This window comes from Nothoprocta perdicaria, unplaced genomic scaffold (genome assembly GCF_003342845.1).
Source record: "Nothoprocta perdicaria isolate Ctin4 unplaced genomic scaffold, notPer1 scaffold_6, whole genome shotgun sequence".
Taxonomy (NCBI): Eukaryota; Metazoa; Chordata; class Aves; order Tinamiformes; family Tinamidae; genus Nothoprocta; species Nothoprocta perdicaria.
Window position 1 is genome coordinate 7398037 of NW_020455865.1, and position 11851 is coordinate 7409887.

At 41.7% G+C, this 11851-nt stretch overlaps 1 long non-coding RNA gene across 1 annotated transcript; it reads right to left on the reverse strand.

Annotated features, from left to right (window-relative positions):
- Positions 1-485: 485 nt before the first annotated feature.
- LOC112955785 lies at positions 486-8072 on the reverse strand. Its single transcript, XR_003250943.1, has 2 exons — positions 7937-8072; positions 486-610 (listed from the first exon to the last, which is right to left on the reverse strand). It is a non-coding gene; the product is annotated as an uncharacterized LOC112955785 (long non-coding RNA).
- Between the last annotated feature and the right edge of the window lie 3779 nt (positions 8073-11851).

The following is an 11851-nucleotide window of genomic DNA, read 5'->3' on the forward strand; positions in this document are numbered from 1 at the left end:
TTTAAAACCCTTTCTTTCCCAAAATAATTTGGCTTCATATGCAATTGTACTATCTATCTCAAACAGTTTTAAAAAACTACTGATAACTTTGTGAAGGGCTTTGAAGTAACAGCTGCAAAAGAAACTGCATACATGAAAAGACATTGAACGGTTGACAGTTTTGTGTGTTGTTTATTGGCTCCCTTTGTAGTACTACTTAATTTGGTCAATCAACCAGATATATTGCTGAAGACATTTTTTGTTGTTTTTTTTTCCTCATGCAAATGCACCTTTGGCTTTATTCACAGCTAATATGAAGTGAAGCAATAATACTTTTGAACAGTAAATTATGTTTATTGCATTCCTCTTTTCTTCAGATGCATAATGTTAAATAAAAAATACTGTAATGATTCAAATTGCTTCACTTGGAAGTCAGCAAAAGCCAGGAGAATGCATTTCCATGTGTTTGCCTACTGAGTCTCCATGTTTTCCTTAGGGATGGAAGGCAGAAATACACTACCACTAAAATGCAAGACCGGAATTAACACAATGAAACATGAAGATCTAMATCTTCTAGTTTAGAACAGAATTCTGCAGCACTGTAGGTTCTGAGGAGGACAGGCTGTAAGATCTGTAAGTAAATAGAAAAATAAGGTGGGTAATTGAGATTAAAATGGGTAGGGTGAAGTTTCTGAAACCAGCCTAGAAAGCCTATGCTTCACTTCTTCTAAATTCCTGATGAAGTTGAAAGGCACTTTAATTACATGATCAATACAGTTTCAAGGAGAGCACAGATGCCACAATGACTCTGAGGGCACAAACATTATTTGAAGGATAAAAGGGAATCCCATTGAAGACAAATCTGAAATCTCTGTGCTGGAGAAACCAATCAATGCCTGCTCAGGCCAATACGTGTTAAGTTTAGAAACATTTGAAGACATCTGAAATGGAAGCATTAAGACAATTATGCAAAACAGCAGTTTCATGCATCTCTTTGAAACCACTCAGTAGAACAGAGCATCACCTGCAATTAATTCATTGATCCAACACAAAGCAGGGACCTAAAACCATTATTTGTTACAAGATCATAGGATTCCTATTATGCAGAATAAGGCTTATAAATAGGCTGTCTTCTGCCTCAAAGGCTATTTGTTCCTTTGACAGGTTAATGAAGGCTTTCTTTTTCAGTGAGAAAAGTTGAGATCCAATACCCCAAGAGAGACCTTACACTCTCATACTGCAGTGCTAAGTGCAAAACTAGTCCTGACTTCACGAAATAAAGCAATAATCCATAAATACTGCACATATAGAAAGCATAACAGAACAAGAGCAATGATCCTTATAGATAGATCTTTTAGTTTTTAGATAGAAATGCTAATTTGCTAATTTGCTAGTTGTGGACAACATCCACAACTTTCCCAATTCACCAGAAGTCATTTCTATCCAAGTGACTAGACACTGAATGCTTGGGAAGGATGTAATCATATCCTCCCATCCCCAGCTCTGAAAAAGTTAAAAGACGTCATCATGAAAGGGAACAAAAAAAAAATTCAGAAACTCAAAAAAACCCAAAGTTATTGAATTGTTATTGTCAGTTCCCATTTGTTGGCCAACTGTAACAAAAAAAATATAGATGGACATGAGCAACGCCCAGATTTTCCAGGATGGAACAGCACAAGGCTGTCAAAAGCAAGGCTATCACATTTTCATCCTTTCTACAAGAGATAACCACATCATTTATTCACTTTCAGAGCATTCTGCATACTAACATCCCTGGGRTTTGTAGCAATTTGTAATTTCTCCATCGTATAATGAAAAAGAGTGGTATCATAAGGATCAACTTTATGAAGTAAATATAAACTGAGGTTGGAAGTAGGTTAATTGATAAGGTTAGAAACAAGGAGCTGAAAAAGAAACCTTTTTCCCCCATTTTTTTTTCCCGACCTAACATCCAAAATCCTCTCTCCTTGAATTCCCTCTTCCACCCTTTTCCTGTTCTATTTGACCAGTAAGGTCTTCTTGGCAGTATCAGACTACACACATATAGCAACCAACTCTACCAGACACACCACTCCATATCAGTTCAGCTAAGGTCTTGCACAAAGGAATACCCCAAAAGAACCATGCTAATCCTTGTTCATGTCTCACAGAGATTTGCTGAGGCTTTAAATGYAGCAAGAAGCAATGGAACTTCTGCTGAAATTCAACAGAATCCAGGTGCTTGTTTTTTCTAAGTTCCTTAAAATACCACAACCATCATTAAAATTTCAAAGTACTTTTTCTCTCATAGTTAATTTCTCTTGCCCAGAACTAGCCCAAAGCTAAACTTTAAGGACTAGAGATTTAAGGGTAGAGACATCCAACAGAATCATAAAATATGTCCCCCCAAGGTCTACCTAATTCTGTGCATCTATAGAATGAGGACACTGCAGGTTTTTATTGCTGATGAACTCCAAGAGCAAGAAATTTTCCCTGTACTTATTGAGAATGATAAAGATGCAAGTGGTGATTATTAATGTGCATCTCATACATTTGCAATTATGTAAATACATATGCAAATGGAGCACAACCTTTGGGCTCCTGTCATGTTGCCAATGCTTCCCTCTGTGGCACAAATTTTTAATATGCTCTTTGCTTCAATATTAGATCTTAAAAACAGGGCCCAGATGTTGTAAGACTCTGAGCAACTCTCTGCCAGTGCTTAACTGCACGGGGCTTCCTTTGCTTGTAACAGATGCACAAGTCTCCTCACACCCAGGCWCAAAAACCTCACTGGGGCTGGCTGAAATGACACCCAACTTACCACTCGCATGGGAGATCTGGAGGTAAATCACAGACCTATGCAGATCAACAGTGAGCACTGCCCCAGTTCTCTGGGTCTGCAATCATTCCGGAGATTATTTAATGCAGTGGCGCACAGTCAAGCAGGAGCATATGCCCCACCTTTCTGGTTAATTAAAGCAGAGAATGTAATTGGTAATTTGTTTAGGGGTTCTCTTGGAATACTGAAGAATGGACCTGCCACAGGAGTCAAGGTGATGTACTGCATGTGTCGAGGTGAAACTCTATTTGAATGCACCTCATAGCACTGGGCTTAAAGCAACAGCTCTGCCTCTGCTGCTAACCTCTCTGCACAGGAACTGCTGAAACAGGATTAACCTGCTCCTAAAGGAATAAAACTGTTGCTTTCATTCTTCTCCAGACATACACACAATGAACGTCTTGATAAATGAACATTATAAACTTCCTACAAGAACTGTTGACTATACATCAAAGTTATTGCACTTCCACGCCCCAGTTGTGGGGGGAACCATCACATGGACAGAATACAGTCCCCTATTGCTGAGGGCCAGCAGGAGCTGGGAGCATTTCCCAAGCACATTTCTCTCTTCTGAAGGTGAGGAGTGAATTAGCCAACCTAGACGGACTGCTCTCTCTCCTTTAGCACTCTTCTTTAACCAGACACCCTGGTAGACCTGACACAGAGATGACATAGCATCATGCTGCAGAAAGATGTGAAAGCCCCATGTTTTCTTCAAAAGTTTTGCAAAGGTGTAAAAAGCAGAGGGCCAAAGCCTCTGCCTCCTAACTCAGAAATAAAAACTCTGATTTTATTTCAGGCTACCTCTCAGGTTCAGTGATTTTACTCCTGAAAAGGAGCAGGTAGAGGYTGGTCTCTCAACTCAGAACTTTAAAAATGGAGCAGGAAGAGGAGTGACAAGGCACATGCTTTGCTGTTTTGTTTTGCTGTTTTTTTTCCTGCAATGCAGTCTTTGCCTTGCGTTCTCTCTCCTCAAGAGATATTGAAATACAGATGGGTTTGACTCCCATCAAAAAGTGCTAAATAAAGACCCAGCTCGCAAAAGTGTGGAGGTGAAAGCATTAAACTTGCAAGGTGAGTACTGCTAAGGCAATCTCTGGATGAGTGTCCAAACATATCCAGCTCCTATGGACAATGTCCATAAGGGAGACATTGTTAAGAGAGACAGGAACCAAAAAATAAAGTAAATAAAAAAAATCAAGAATCAAAACAGGGGTTAAATCCAAAAAAGCCTAAAAAATCTGTGAAAACATTTGGCAGAATATTTTTAAATTTTCTGTGGTGACTCTGGGACTGCAAGTGTGGGTGGAGGTGCAATATAATCCCTGAAGATTTTTTTTCCCTGCCAGTCATCTGTGAGGCAGTGTCAGTCCACAGAGTTTGCTCCTGTGCTCAGGACGGCAAGGGACTTCAAGTCATGGCCACAGCTAGGAAATATTGTGCAAGCATCTTCCAGACAGTTTGCTCATTGCCCCTCTTGTTACAGCAGTGGCAGACCAGTCCCCCAGCTCTGCGGTGTTTGAAGCATGTGAAAAGTTTCTTTTAAAAAGGATCTGGATCTCTCCTCTTAGAATGTCCCCCAGAGTTATGTCCTGTTCCAAACTCCCAACGGTGCAAATGTCATATTCAAGTCTGAAAAGCCACTTTAATAGTGGTGGGGTATCTTTGAAGAATCTTCCCTGTTCTCCCTGATCCCATTAGTTTAGGCTAAAAAGTAAGACAGTGGCAAATATAAGCAGATAATCCAGAATATTTTCATAAACTTTGTGCTCATTTGTTTTCTAATAAAATTCTWAGTGAACACTGTGAACCCTTGATGAATGGCAGCTTCCCCTTAGCTGCTGCAGTGCTTATTGCTCTTGTGACCTGGCCGTCACCAGTCACTGCCCCTCTTGCCATGCTGGACACTGAACAAGCACACGGGGGATGGAGAAAAATGGAGAAAAGTGGGCCAAGATCAAAGGAGCCCTTCTCAAAGCAAGAACTGGAAATCCTGCAGCAATTGATTGATTTAGTCAGATTTAGTCAATTGATTGATGTCTTCATCAGCTATGCTAAGCAGTTGAAAGCAGTACATTGTGCACCTGCCAAAATTTTTCATCACAAGAGTAGGGACATCTAAATGTGCCGGATAACACCAGAAGCGGAACTCTGAAACACTGCAGCATTGGAACACACTGCTCAAGTCAGGCCCTTGGGTGAATGTGTATGCTTAAATTACAATTAAACTCAGGWGCACCAAAGGGGCATGCCTGCTCCAAAGACATCAGGAATCTATTGCCTGCCATAAATCTGGGCTGGAAATTTTCTAGAGTACATATATTACTCTTACCCTGACTGCTGGTGTATTCCTGTTGTCCTATGTCCCTTGAAGGCATCTCAAGATTAGTAGAGAGTCAGCAGGACATTAAACTAAATTTTCAAGGCAATTCCAGGTCTAATTTTGTAGCCTTTACAATCCATTATGAGAATTCTATTTTCAAAAGATCTCATAACAGAACCACTTAGAAAAAAATCTTTTTGGCCCATGCAACTAACTGCATTAGTTGAACCGTTATTCTTCTCCCACCAAATAGAATAGAACACCGAAATCCTGACAATATACAGATGGTCTCAAAATCTGGGCTTGCAAAATGCCAAACACCTTTACATCAAAGCATAGTTGTATTTTTAGGTTTTTCCATTAAAAATAAATTAGAGCATATCAATAAAACTCAGAGATTCTCTTCCCTTTCAGATGCATTTGATTCATATCAAACCCCATATGCAGGAAGTGTGTCTAAAATGGTTCAACCAGTGCATCCACTTAGACATGCTGTAAGGGCAGTGCTTTCTGAAGTGCTCAGCTCCTGTCATCTCCTGTTGAGACATGAGTTTATTATTCAAAAAGAGCCTCACACTACATGCATTGCCACACAGACYGCATTGGGAAAAAATAAAACACCAGGAACCAGAACAATGTCAACTTCACTTCTGTAGCTCTTTCACATTCACTTTTAAAAATGAAAAGTAGCAGGCCTGTGAGGCTGTATTACTGCAGGTGCCGATTCCTCTATCTGCATGTGAACTCAAGTAACCTCTTATTCATCCAGGGCCTAAAATAGGAAGGCACAGTTCTGGACAAGCATATTGATCTGGATTCCTGTAACTATCCCTTTGAAACACAAATAAACTATTGTTAAAAAAACCCAACAGATCTCAGTGCGCTCTGGTTCTTTTGCAATGTGTACTATCTGACTACAATCCAGCGTCTTGGCAATGGAACAGCTAAGCAGACATTCTTCTGAGCCAGCTCTAATGTAAAGGGAGGCCAAGTATGTCTTTCCTTTTGTATTTACAGTAACAGTTTCAAATTTCTCCACCGCTGGGAGTGCTGTTTGGAGCAGCTGGCAAGAATGTTCTTATCTCAAAGTACCACAGTAACTCCAGGAGAAGCTCAGCTATTTTGCCAGAGCTGTCAGGGAGGACCTTCTCACACACCAATATGCAGTGAGTAGTTTTGTGATGCTGTTGCAGGCATCGAAGCTGACAGCAAAGACTGTTTCTGCCTCCTCCCACAGCAGGACTATCTGCTGATGGATGGCTGGGCTCAGCTTGGCTCTTGTACACTGATCTTTGGAGTGAGGCTCTCTAGTCTGCCTGAACTGTGCTGATTCCTCTAGAAGAGGAAAAACAAGTGTAATGTGTCTCAGAATTGATCCCTCAGAGATACAGGTATACAGATGTCTGATCTAACAGAGCTGCAGTGCAACCAGGGGTATTTGGGCCTGCAGAATCTATCAAGGAGCGACTGAGGATACGACGTGTCCCATCAACACCTGCTTTATGAGGCAATGATAGAAAGAATAACCAAAAGCTTTCAAGGCCTTCACCACACCAAGAAACATACAAATAGGGCTGTTYGATGGTAGTTTGCCAACTTTAGGACTGCATCGCACTGGAAAGCCAACCACAGTGCATTTYGAGCTGACCCAGCTGTACAGCACACAGCTCACCTCAAGCTCGCCAGTGTAATGCTGTTAGAGAGAAAGGCTGGCCACTGTCTTTCATGATGATTTTGAACATCTGAGCAACAGAAAGTTTTACTGCTGATGAGTTTGACTAGAATATAAACAAGAGCAATTTTCCACTGCCTTGTACTATGGATGGACCCATGAGTCTCAGCAGTGTCTCAGCCAAGCAAAGTATCAACAGGCTATGGATTCACAAGCAGAAGAGGMCTCGGAGCAGCCAGCTGGCCAAGCAGGACGAGGATGACCATTTTTAACACAATGCAGATTAGTAAACCTGCTCTGGGATTTTGAGGACTCCCACCACTCTACTCATCTTCTCTGAGCTATTAAATGTGCACAACAGCTTGGAACCCAAGGACTGACCATTTGTGCACTGGAGAGCAATCACGCAGGCTGTGCAAGGAAACTGCTCTGAATCACTGCTAGCAGTGAACTCAGCTTACAGAAATTTGAGAGTTCAAAAAGCGTGAAAGCAGACCATGCCCTTTACCTTAAAACAGGGCACAATCACCTCACTACCATTCTRTGTTCTCAGTAGAGGAGTACCCAGATTTTGGCATAAAGCCTTAACCTACCCTTTTTGTTTCTGACATCTTTTCCCCCAGGATTCAGACTTTTTCTTTTTAGGGTGATAATTCATTTAAATAACTAATCCTCCACTTTTTACATATAATGTTAGACCACTATCCACATTTATATGTTGTTAAGCCTTAGGGGTGTCAGCTAAGATCACAGAGACATTGCATACAAACAGTAGAAAGCAGTCCCTGCTTCAATGAATTTACAATCTGAACAGACAAAAGACAGGAGAAAGGAAGAATTATTCTCCAGGCCTCCTCAAAACAGCCAATAAACTTACCCCGCTTCCTGCTGACTTATGCTCCAGAACGTCAGCTTTCATTAAAAAAAAGCAACAACAACAAAAGACATTTCTAGCTCCTGTGGTTGTAAAGAGACTCTTGAAGACACATTAAATCAATGCAATCTCATTTACCCAAGTATGCAGATGACTTAGGAAACAGACATATCCATTCATCTCTGACAGGGCCCAAAGAGTTACAAATTTCTGCAGCAGTGGAGCTCTCCATTTCACTGCAGATACCTTTAATCCATATCTTCCTACCTTATTTGGCTTGACATGAAGTTGTGCCTTACTGTCCTGCTTTCCCACTTCAGATCTTGGTTACTAAGCATATTTCTGGCACCACCAAGCAGCCAGCAGCTAAGAGTTTGGGGTGTCAGAAGTATTGTGCTTCCTTCTTCCATCCAGTGTTATAAGAAGCGCAGCATGGCTAAAAGATCGGAACATGAAGTGAGATGTAGCTTAGCAACTCACAGYGGAAGACAGTGCTTCTGAACAGGAAGCCTGAATAACACTGGAATTAGGAGCCAGAGGAAGGGGTGAAAGGAACTTAAGGAGATGCTTAAGGACTTAACACTTAAAGAAAGCTTAAAAAGCACACATTCTATCCACAGCAACACCTCCTCTTAAAGCATATGTCCACATCMATGCATCCATCATCAGATGATGCCACATGAGCATCCCTACTGCATGAAAAGGACAGCTCTTGTGTGACTTAGAAGCTAGTGCTTGAGCTGAAACTAGATCTTCCTGAGTGAAAACAACAGCATATCCATTGTATTACTCTTTTTTTTTTTTCCAATAGTACAAACTGTATGGCAATAAACCTTATCTGTACAGAACTACATGTGCAGAAAGCATTGGCAGACATGCAACAAGAACGAAAATCCAGGCCTATCTTTTATTCTCATCCGAAAGGAACTAGCCAGTGAAGGTGACGTGGAGTGGTGTGTTCCAGCTCCCATTACATACTTGGGAACACACTGGTGCTTTCACCACCTGCTGGCACGCATGAGACAGATCTAGTTTTGCAAACTTCTCCTGCTTTGCCAGCAGGAAATAAATCTTGTGGTTTTAGAGTTGGAGAGTGAATCCATATTCAGTTAGGAATTTATGGTGACTTTATGGATCCCACAAATGCTTCACTACCACCATTTTCTGGAAAGTGTACAATTCCTGCAGTTCATTCACTGCATTCAATTGCATTCAATTGCCTTTTTTTCAGAGAAGCACTTCTAATTGCTTTTTTACAGATTTGGGTTTCTGTAAAGAATAGAACATGTCTCAAATCATATAAAATGTTACTATAACTTTTTTCAATTATATAGATAGATAGATTTAATTTTCCCAAAGAGYCAAAATTCATCCCTTGTGTAACTCCAATGGCTTCCCACCAAAATGTATTAGACACGATATTCATGGTGCTACAATACAAGCAAAGTAGATACAATTTCTACCACCTAACAAAGGTCTTTTCCCTTCTGCTGCAATGAAACCAATGAAATGTATGGCACTAAGCAAATATCTATGSAATCTGTGTTGATTTGCAGAAAACTAAAAACTGTTAACAACCTCTGTATTCCCATGGCTGTTTCTTTTTTTTCAGGATTTTGTACACATACATATCAGTCTGATATATATATATACACACACATATATATATATATCAGCCTGATATATATATATATATATATATATATGTATATGTGTGTGTGTGTATGTGTGTATATCAGACTGTTGAACTCTTTCCCTGGGAACAATTTATACACATTTCTTCACCACAAGCAGAATAAAGCCAGCATCAATTTTCTTCCTTTATATTAGCCCCTCTGGTAAGTTTGTGTTAACACAAAAAGAATTGCCGCCTTCCCAGTCATTTCTTGCTATATGTAATTTTAAGAAAGGATATAACTCACTTTTCAGAGAAGGCCTCATTTTCACACACATATTCTTCCACTGCCAAAGACCTGGTCYGATGGTTCTTGCTTTCTAATACGGGTCCCACTGAAAATCAGGTCAGGTTGCAGCTGCCCCAACAAGAATGAGAGGCACATTGGGAGCCCAGCTGAAATGCCTCTACGTAAATGCACACAGCATGGGGAATAAACAAGAGGAATTGCAGGTGTGTGTGTGGTTGCAAGGCCATGATCTCATTGCAATTACTGAGACCTGGTGGGACAGCTCCCATGACAGGTATGTGGCCATGGAGGACTTTAGGCTTTTCAGGAAGGACAGGCCAGGAAGGCGAGGTGGCAGAGTTGCTCTTTATGTGAGAGAACAACTGGAATGAATGGAGATGAGCAAAGGGAAGGATGGATCATGGGTAGAGAGCCTGTGGGTGAGGATTAAAGGGCAGGCCAACAAGGGTGACACTGTGGTGGGAGTTTACTACAGGCCTTCTGACCAGGAAGAAGAAGTGGATGAGGCCTTCTACAGGCAGCTACAAGAAGCCTCCAGATCACAGGCCCTGGTCCTCCTGGAGGACTTCAGCCACCCTTATATCTGCTGGGATAACCACACAGCCAGGACCAGACAGTCCAGGAGGTTCCTGCAGACCACTGCAGATAACTTCTTGATGCAGGTGGTTGAGGAGCCAACAAGGGGAGGGGCGCTGCTAGACCTGATACTGACAAACAGAGAAGGTCTRGAGGAAAATGTGAACTTGGCAGGCTATAAATCTGAGAGTTGGTACTTGGCATCTTTGTTTGCCTCTTTGAATGTCACCCTGAAAATTAACAAATTCTTTCAAAAGTGACTTTTTCCCTCAGAAGCCACAACAGAGGATGCAACCAAGAGATTCACATAGCTGAGGGGAGTCAAAACTTTTGCCTTTGTATCCCAGAATGAAACTGAAAGGAAATAAAAAAGKACTATTTAAGGAGCAATAAAAACAGTTAAAAGGAAAGGACTCAGTTAAACAAAATAATAGGGCCTCACATAAGACATTTTTTTTCCCCATCATCCTAGTCATAACTTTCCTTTTTCTTCATGAGTCTTATATGTTCCACTCTCAGAAATAGCGTTATCCCCAACTTACTCAAAGTAAGTTTGGGKAAACTGGGGCATAATAGAACCGAGTTATTTTTGAAAGGCCATGCAAGGTTTGTGTGGCAAAGCAAGAATAAAATATTTACAGCATTAAATATCCAGTCTTTTCTTCCTTAAGGCAATAGCAGGCTGAGAGGTCTTGACTTTGAGAGGCTGAGTGAGCTGGAGAAGAGAAGGCTGAGAGGGGATCTGATTAATATAGAATCATAGAATCATAGAATCATAGAATGCTTAAGGTTGGAAGGGACCTCAGAGGTCATCTAGTCCAACCCCCCTGCTCACGCAGGGTCACTTAGAGCACGTGGCACAGGGCTGCATCCAAGCGGCTTTTAAAGATCTCCAAAGAAGGAGACTCCACAACCTCTCTGGGCAGCCTGTTCCAGTGTTTTGTCACCCTCACAGTGAAGAAATGCTTCCTTAAGTTCCTGTGGAACTTCCGATGCTTCAGTTTGAAGCCATTTCCTCTAGTCCTATCCCTGCCCACCACTGAAAAGAGGCCGCCCCCCTCCTCCTCACTGCCTCCCTTGAGGTATTTATACACGCTGATCAGGTCCCCCCTCAGCCTCCTCTTCTCCAGGCTGAACAGRCCCAGCTCTCTCAGCCTTTGCTCATAGGGCAGATGTTCCAGGCCCCTGATCATCCTCGTAGCCCTGCGCTGTATAAGTTCAGGAAGGGAGAATGCAGGGAGGAAGGGGACAGGCTGTTTTCATTGGTGGCCAGCGATAGGACAAGGGGTAATGGCCATAAGCTGGAGCAAAGGAAGTTCCGTCTCCAGGTGAGGAGCAACTTCTTTACTGTGAGGGTGACAGATCAGTGGAACAGGCTGCCCAGGGAGGTTGCAGAGTCTCCTACTCTGGAGGTCTTCAAAACCCRCCTGGATGCCACCCTGTGCCACATGCTCTAGGTGTGCCTGCTTGAGCAGGAAGGTTGGACTAGATGATCTCTAGAGGTCCCTTCCAACCTTGAATATTCTGTGATTCTGTGACTTTTACAGAAAATCTGTCTTGACAACTACAGTAAATTAGGATCAGCTACCTAAACAACATGGCACAAATCTATCCCTTACAGATTGAGAAACTGGTAGATTTGGGTGTTAAAACTCATGGAAATCTCCTATTACAAAGCCCC